The sequence below is a fragment of the Lepus europaeus genome, chromosome X (assembly GCF_033115175.1).
Source record: "Lepus europaeus isolate LE1 chromosome X, mLepTim1.pri, whole genome shotgun sequence".
Lineage (NCBI taxonomy): Eukaryota > Metazoa > Chordata > Mammalia > Lagomorpha > Leporidae > Lepus > Lepus europaeus.
This window is the reverse complement of record NC_084850.1, coordinates 62,021,510-62,030,942: the sequence shown is the minus strand read 5'-3', so window position 1 is coordinate 62,030,942 and position 9,433 is coordinate 62,021,510. Positions and strand designations below refer to the sequence as shown.

The window sequence follows — 9,433 nt, the reverse complement described above, 5'->3', positions numbered from 1 at the left end:
TTCTGGGTCTCCCACGTGGGTGCAGGGGCCCAAGGACTTGGGCCATCTCCTAATGCTATTCCAGGCCACAGCAGAGAGCTGGATCAGAACAGGAGCAGCCGGGACTAGAACTGGTGCCCATATGGGATGCCGGCACTTCAGGCCAAGGCTTTAACCTGCTGTGCCACAGCGCCAGCCCCCATGGTATACTTTCAAACCAGGAAACTGACTTTGGTATAATACTATTATCCAATGATATACTTTTTTATGACCTGAATTGTGTTCTCCTCCTCATTTATATGTGGAGGCTCTAACTCAGAATGTGATTATACTTGGAGATTAAGACCTTTTGAGAAGTAATTAGGATTAAATGAGGCTGTTAAGTGTAAGACCCTAATCTGATCGGCTTGGTGTCCTTATAAGAAGAGGAAGAAATATCAGTGAGGAGGTGGCCATCTACAAGCCAGGAAGAGAGGCCTCACCAGAAACCAATCATGGCACCTTGAACTTGGCTTCTAGCCTCCAGAACTGTGAGGAGAAAAAGTTTATTGTATAAGCTACCACATCTGTGGTATTTTGTTATGGTATCCTGAGCAGACTAATGCAACCTTATCCTACTTCACCAGTTTTTTTTTATGATTTATTTGTTTGTTTGAAAGGCAGAATGAGAGAGAGAGAGAGAGAGAGAGAGAGAGAGAGAGTGAGAGAGAATCTCCCATCCACTGGTTCATGTCGGCCCCTATTTCACCAGTTTTTATATGCAGAAATTTGTTGTTTTTATTATATAGTCCTGTATTAGTTTTCTCAGGCTGCCATAAACGAAATACCACAAACTTGGTGGCCTAAACAACAGAAGTTTATTTGTTACAATTTTAAAATCATGGTGTCAGTAGGATTGATATCATCCTGTTTTTATTTAAAAAAAGATTTTCATTTATTTATTTTTTGAAAGACAGAGAGAGAGAGAGAGGGCTGGAGAGAGAGAGAAAGAAAGAGAGAGAGACACTGATGATATTCCATGTCCCGGTTCACTTTCCAAATGGCCACAACAGCTAGTTCTGGGCTAGGCTGAAGCCCAAAGCCAGGAGCTTGGAACTGCATCGTGGTCTCCTCACATGGGTGGCAGAGGCCCAAGCACTTGGGTCAACTTCCACTGCTTTCCCAGGCCATTAGCAGGGAACTGGATCAGAAGCAAAGCAGCTGACACTCCAACTGATGAACCCATATAGGATACCGGAATTGCAAGTGGCTGCTTAACCTGCTGCGCTGTAGCACTGACTCCAGTTGACTTTATTCTGAGGTATCTCTCCTTGGGTTGCAGGTGGCTGCCTTCCTGCTCTCTCTTGATGTGGTCTTCCTTCCTTATATTTGTACCTTTGATGTCTCTCGGTGTGTCCTAATCTCTTCTCCTTATAAGTGCACCATTCAGATTGGATTAGGGCCTCCTCTAACAGTGTCATTTTAACCTCTTCACTTCTTTAATGGCTTATCTCCAAAAATAGCCATATTCTAAGGTACTGGGGGGTTAGGGCTTCAATGTATGAATGTTGGGGGGAACACAATTCAGTCCATAAAAAGCTCTATGACATTTTATAATATGTACATATTTGTTACCCAACACCATAATTAGAATAAAGAACTGTACCAACAGCATGAAGAAATTCTCTTGTGCTACCACTTTATAGTTAGACCTTCCCCACCTGTAATCCCCGACATTACCAATCTGTTTTCCATCATTGTAAATTTGTCACCCTAAAAATGTTATTCATGTTCAGTCATGTGCCATTTTGAGGCTGACTTTTTTCCCTTACTCAGTATAATTCCCTTGATATCCACTGAATGTGTTGCATGTGTTAATAGTCTGTTCCCTTTTTTCTGCTAGGTACTATTCCATGGCGTAAATGTACCATAGTTTGTTTATTCACTCCCCTATTGAAGAATACTTGGTTTGTTTATGGGTATGGACTATTACAAATAAGGTTGCAATGAATATGTGTCTCTAGAATAAATAATCAGAAGTGAGATTACAGTCAAATGGTAGTTACATGTTTAGTACGAGAAACTGCTAATCAGTTCTCCAGAGTGGTTGCCTGATTTTATATGCCCCAAATTATGTATGAGGAGAGTTCAAAAAGTTCATGGAAAATTCATACCCTTTAATTCCATTTTCTATGAACCTTTTGAAGTACCTTCGTGTGAAGGTTCTAGTTTTTCCATGTTTTTGCTAATATTTGGTGTTGTCACTAATTTTATCTTACACACTCTGATAGGTGTGAAGTGATATCTCATTGTGATTTTAATTTGCATTTCCCTATTGACTTTTAAAAAATATTTATTTATTTATTTGAAAGGCAGAGCTACAGAGAGAGAGGGAGAGATATTTAATCTGCTGGTTTACTCCCCAAATGGCCACAATGGCAGGGGCTGGGCTGGGCTGAAGCAAGAAGCCAAGAGCTTCTTCTAGGTCTTCAATGTGGGTGCAGGGGTCTAAGTACTTGGGCCATCTTCTGCTGCTTTGCCAGGTACATTAGCAGGGTGGTAGACCAAAAGTAGAACAGCAGGGTCTGAAACTAGTGCCTATATGCAATGCCAGCATCACAGGCAGCTGCTTGATCTGCTACACCACAATGCCGCCGGCCCCCAACTAATGATGTTTATAAAGAGTGCATTCGTGACCTGTGCTTATCTGCTAATTGAGTTATTGTGATTTAATTTTTTACTGTTGAGTTTTTTGTACGTCTATGTTTAAAAATATTTATTTATTTGAAAGGCAGAGTAGGGGAGAGAGAGAGAGAGAGAGAGAGAGAGAGAGAGAGAAATATCTTCCACCCTCTGGTTTATTCCTCAGATGGTCACAATAGCCAGGACTGGGTCAGGCTGGAACCAGGAGCCAGGAACCATGAACTCCATTCTGGTCTCCCACGTGGGTGGCAGGGGCCCAAGCACTTGGGCCATCTTCCACTGTCTTCCCAGTGTATTAGCAGTGAGCTGGATTGGAAACAGAGCAGCTGGGACTCAAGCCAGCATTCTGATATGGGATGCCAGCATTGCAAGTGATGGCTTAACCTGCTGTGCCACAATGCCAGTCCCTTTACTTTTGAGTTTGTAAAGTTTCTTATGCATAGCTGCAAATCCTTTGTAAGATATATGGTTTGAAAATGTAGCTTGCCTTTTCATCTTCTCAACAGGCTCTTCCACAGAATGAAAATTTTACATTTTGACAAAGTGCAGTTCATCCATATTTTTCATGGCTCATGATTTTGATGTCATTTCTTTGTTTAAATTTTATTTAAGTTATACAAGTTTCATGTATTTGCTTTTGATGTCATGTCTAATAACTTTCAGCAAGCTCTAGGTCCTATTTTTTCTTACATTATATTCCAAAAATTTTATTGTTTCATGTTTTATGTATGTGATGCATTTTGAGTTGATTTTTGTAAGAGGGGTAGAGTTGAGGTTGAGGTTAAATTTTTCCCCAAGAATACTGCTTTCTCACAGTGTCCATTCCAAAAAAAATTGACCATTTTTCGTGACATGAAGGATTACTATGGCATTTATTGTCCTGTTGGATCAGGGCCCACCTCACCAGTCCATCTTTTCTCCCTTGATTTTCTACCATAAACATCAAATTATGTTGCCTATGAGTGTGATTGCTGGAGTCAGATCACTTGCATTCAATTCCTGGTGTTTTCTGAAGGTGACTCAATTTTCTCATTTGTCAAATGGGGATATTTGTATGGTTGTTTAGAGATAAAATGCACCTATTTGTATGGTTGTTTTAGAGATAAAAATTGGGTTAATTAATATAACCAGCACTGGACTTACAAATAGTGCTAAAAAATTTATAGCTCTAGGGTCAGTGTTCAGTGTAGCCATTAAGACCCACCCCACTTAGGACACCATACTGGAGTGCCAGAGTTCAAATACCAACTCCACTTCGAGTTCCAGCTTCTTTAAAATACTCACTCTGGGAGGCAGCATGTAGTTGGGTTCCTGCTACCCGTGTTGGAGACCTATATTGAGTTCCCAGCTCCTGGTTTTGCCCTGGTGCAGTCCTGCCTATTGAGGGCATTTGGAAGAGTGAGCCAACAGATGGGAGATCTCTCTCTCTCTCTCTCTGCCAAATAAACAAATAGATAAATGCATTTATAAAACCAAATGCTGAACCTGGCACTGTGGTATAGTGGGTAAAGCCACTGTCTGTGGTGCTGACACCCCATATAGGCACCAGTTCAAGTCCTAGCTGCTCCACTTACAATCCAGCTTTCTGCTATGGCCTGGGAAACCAGCGGGAGATAGTTCAGGTACCTGGAACCCTACATTCATGTGGGAGATCAAGAAGAAACTCCTGGCTCCTGGCTTTGGATTGGCCCAGCTCTGGCCATTGCAGCCATTTGGGGAGTGAACCAGTGGATAGAAGATCTCTCTCTCTCTACCTTGCTGTAACTCTGCCCTTCAAATAAATAAATAAATCTTTAAAAAAATCCCCCCAAATGCTAGTTTTACCATTTTTGCACAAAGTGCTTCCTCCAGACAATATTTTCCATATGCTGGCCTCAAATCATTTTTTCTTCTTTTTCTTTGATTCTGTCATAGTCTTTATCTATCAAATTCTTACTTTTTTAAAGATTTATTTATTTATTAGAGCCAGAGTTACAGAGAGAAAGAGAGAGAGAGAGAGAGAGAGAGAGAGAGATCTTCCATTCTTTGGTTCACTTCCTAGGATGCCATATTGGCTGGAGCTGGGCCAGGCTGGAGCCAGGAGCCAGGAGCTTCTTCTAGGTCTCCCACATAGGTGGCAGGGGTCCAAGAGCTTGGGCCATCTTCCATTGCTTTTCCAGGCACATTATCAGGGAGCTGGATCAGAAGTGAAGCAACTGGGACTCCAACCAGTGCCCATATAAGATGCTGGTGTTGCAGGCACCCGCTTTACCCACTTCGCCACAATGTTGGCCCCATCATACTTTTTTTTTTTTTTTTTGTAGTTGCCTCTGGGTCTGGTGTGCCAGTCAGGATTGATTGGAAAGAGGAGATTTCTGGGCTGAAACTAAGGTTATAAATCTTTTAAAAATAAGTATTTTGGGGCCATGGCTGTGGCATAGTAGGCTAAGCCTCCGCCTGTGGTGCCAGCATCCCGCATGGGCACTGGTTCGAGTCCCAGATGCTCCTCTTCTGATCCAGCTCTCTGCTATGGCCTGGAAAAGCAGTAGAAGATGGCTCAAATGCCTGGGCCCCTGCACCAGTGTGGAAGACCCAGAGGAAGCTGCTGGCTTCTGGCTCTAGATTGGCCCAGCTCTGGCTGTTACGGCCGTTTGTGGAGTGAACCAGTGGATAGAAGACATTTCTCTCTGTAAATCTACCTCTCAAATAAATCTTTAAAATAAGTATTTAATTTATTTATTTGAAAAAAACAGCAGAGGCAGAGTGACACACACACACACACACAAAGAGAGAAAGAGAGAAAGAGAGAGAGAGAGAGAGAGAGGGAGGGAGAGAGATCTTTCATCTGTTGGTTCCCTCCCCAAATGGTCTGGTCTGGGCCAGGCTGAAGCCAGGAGCCAGGAACTTCATCTTAGTCTCCTATATGGGTGGCAATGGCCCAAGTACTTGAGCCATCTTTTGCTGCCTTCCCAGGCACATTAGCAGGAAGGTGGATTTGAAGTGGAGTAGCTATGATTCAAATCAATACTCTCATAAGAGATGCCAGCATTACAAGCAACAGTTTAACTGCTGTTCCACAATGCTGGCCCCAAGGCTGTATATCTTGACAGGAGTTTGGGTTATCTGGTATACATTTGCCAGATCTAAGCAAATTGTATCTTTAAATATATGTATATTTACCCTGGAAAAACTATAAATATATACTTTACTCTAGTTAATGACATAAATGTTGAAGTGTTTAGTGATGAAATGTACTGAGGTCTGCTACTTATTTTGAAATGCAACAAAAAATAAGGTAGTTTAATCAATGCATAGAGGGGTAGCTAGATGGATAGAGCAAGTATAGTAGAATTTAGGTGGTGGTATATGGGAAAATTCTATTTTACTATATGAGGGGGGTCATATAGTTAATGAAAAGTTAATGGGATATTAAAGTTGAAAGTTAAAGTTAATGGAAAATGGAATTAAAAGATAATATGCATTTCCATGCACTTTTGAAGCCCTATCAGTGCAGGGTCAATTTCATGGGTGTGTGACCTGTGTAAACATACAGGGCCCCATGCACAGAAGAACCAAGTGCTTGGTTTAATGCTCTACTGCCACTCTTTTGGAATTCTTAACAATTTTGCCTTTGAACTTATGTTCAATGTCCAATGGGATAATGGATCATGAACGTGAGCAGCATAGATATACATATCATGTGTCTATTAGTTCTTTGCCACCCCTTGTATGTATAGTTTTAGTGATGCTCCATGAAAACAGAATTCAAGTGGACCCATAAAGTGTGGAAGTTCAGCAATACTCAATTAGAGGACAAGGTAAATGAGTTATGTGTATGACTAAGCAGGGGCACTGGCAATCCCAAGACACTACACTTTCTATATAAACTACAACTTACTTTGCATGCAAAAGAAGAAGGCATTGGTATTCTAAGAAACATGAACGCCAAGGAAACCCTATTATTCTTTTCCTTACTCATGCTATTTCCCTGTAATTGTTAACCAATATCAGTTACATGACGGTATAGAAATAAAGGGAAAAATAAGGCAACCCATAGTCTTTTTCATTTCATTCATTTTTACTCATCTGTAAACCAAAGGTAGAGATGGTTGGGAGAATGTGTGTGTAACAAAAAGGAATGTGCATGTATCAAATAGGAAACAATTGAGTTAGTTTTATGCAACAATCATTCAATTCTAGTAAAAACAAATACATATGCATGTATGAGTTGCAAAGTATGAATTGTGTCATTTTGGTGATTCTGCCTATTAGTTAAATGCTCTTAGATTTGATTTTTAAAACTTTTATTTAATGAATATAAATTTCCAAAGTACAGCTTATGGATTACAATGGCTTCCCCCCACCATAACTTCCCTCCCACCTGCAACCCTCCATTTTCCCGCTCCCTCTCCCCTTCCATTCACATCAAGATTAGTTTTCAATTATCTTTATATACAGAAGATCAATTTAGTATATATTAAGTAAAGATTTCAACAGTTTGCACCCACACAGAAACACAAAGTGAAACATACTGTTTGAGTACTAGTTATAGCATTAAGTCACAATGTACAGCACATTAAGGACAGAGATCCTACATGAGGAGTAAGTGCACAGTGACTCCTGTTGTTGACTTAACAAATTGACACTCTTGTTTATGGTGTCAGTAATCACCCTAGGCTCTTGTCATGAGTTGGTTGCCAAGGCTAAGGAAGCCTTTTGAGTTCGCTGATTCTGATCATATTTAGACAAGGTCATAGTGAAAGTGGAAGTTCTCTCCTCCCTTCAGAGAAAGGTACCTCCTTCTTTGATGAGCTGTTCTTTCCACTGGGATCTCACTCGCTGAGATCTTTCATTTAGGTCATCATTTTTTTTTGCCAAAGTGCCTTGGCTTTCCATGCCTGAAATACTCTCATGGGCTTTTCAGCCAGATCCGAATACCTTAAGGGCTGATTCTGAGGCCAGAGTGCTGTTTAGGACATCTGCCATTCTATGAGTCTTCTGTGTATCCCGCTTCCCATGTTGGATCATTCTCTCCCTTTTTTGTTCTATCGGTTAGTATTTTCAGACACTAGTCTTGTTTATGTGATCCCTTTGATTCTTAGTCCTATCATTATGATCAATTGTGAACAGAAATTGATCACTTGGACTAGTGAGATGGCATTGGTACATGCCACCTTGATGGAATTGAATTGGAATCCCCTGGTATGTTTCTAACTCTACCATTTGGGGCAAGTCCAACTGCACACTATAAAGTTGAATAGTAAAAAATCCTGCTAAGAATTTAAATTTTAAATTATTTTTAACTTAGAATAACATCATTAAACAGCAAATAGAAAATACCATGATATGAGAGAGAGAGAGAGAGAGAGGAGTATGCATAGAAGAATGAAAACTCCTTTTATCTTAGTAGTTCTAGGAGTACTTTTCCCCTGCTTGCTTTATACATCTATGTATCTATCTGTCTGAATGGCAGTGAGAGAGAGAGAGAGAGAGAGAGAGAGAGAGAGAGAGATCTTCCATCCACTGATTTACTCCCCAAATGGCCACAACAGCCAGGTTTGGACTGGGTCAAAGCCAGGAGCCAGGATTTTCTTTTGGGTCTCCCATGGGGGTGCAAAGGCCCAAACACTTGGGCCATCCTCTATTGCTTTCCCAAGTGCATTAGCAGGGAGTTGGATTGGAAGTGGAGCAGCTGGGCCTTGGATCGGCATTCATATGGGATGATGGCACTGCAGACCATGGTTTAACCTGCTGAGCCACAGTGCTGGCAACACTCCTGCTGTTTGGAGAAGGACTCTCACATTTTCATTTTTTGCTGGACCCCACAAATTATGTTGATAACCCTGTCTATATGTTAGAAGTTTTTCAACATATAATTTTGTGGAAAATCCTAACTATTCTTTACATCCTATCACAACCCCCCTGTGAAGTTTTGTCTTGACATATCATATCAAACCATAGTAATTGAAAATAATTAGTATATACAAAATAATATTGTATGTATTTATGGGGTACACTATTATATCCCAATGCATGTATACAAAATATATGAGATGCTTTGTGAAATTGTATGTCATCCTTGCACAGAAACCATGCTTATGCTTATCTCTGTATCATTCTACTTTTAGTATATGTGCTCCAAAGTGAGCGTGAAAACACAGCAATTTTTGAGTCCTTTGAGAAAGGTCAACTCCGTTATTACCTGGCTGTGCAACCTTGAGAACACTTTTTCCTTCTCTTGGTTTGTGTATTTACTTGTACAATAAGAGGTTGTGCTAGATGGTCCTTTCTAAAGATTCTTCAAGTCAGGAGACTGTGATTCTCTTATTTATATAATTTAAAGGCCTTTTCCATATACAGCTGGGTGGTGTTTGGGAATGTGTATAAGTCATGACCCCTTAATGGGTGTGGGTTTCTGGAGAGTCAGCTACCCATCTTTTATATTTCTATTTTCCGTGATACTTTGTATGTAGTAAGCACACACTTACGGCTGTCTGGATAAATGAACGAATAAGTGAGGGAGGTGAGCATTATTTGTATTTCACCTTACACTTGCTTCAGAATCAACCATTTATTCCTCTTTTATCATAGGAAGGTTTGGGGCCAAGCATATGCAGTACGAAGTCTGAACACATCAGAAGGGGCACTGGTGCTGTCCTGAGACATCAGCCAGCCTCTTGGGACTACTCTCCTCCCCTTTGCAGAAAGGGTTACCCTCTTTCCCTCACCATCCTGTCTTTCTTGAATTTGTATCTCATACTCAGGTGGAGATAGTCATGCAGTCATGCCCTGC

General features: G+C 40.8%; 1 non-coding gene across 1 annotated transcript; it reads right to left on the bottom strand.

Annotated features, from left to right (window-relative positions):
• Nucleotides 1-8,682: 8,682 nt before the first annotated feature.
• On the bottom strand, nt 8,683-8,791 carry LOC133753885 (U6 spliceosomal RNA). The gene has a single exon (XR_009865123.1). It is a non-coding gene; the product is annotated as a U6 spliceosomal RNA (small nuclear RNA).
• Nucleotides 8,792-9,433: the final 642 nt, after the last annotated feature.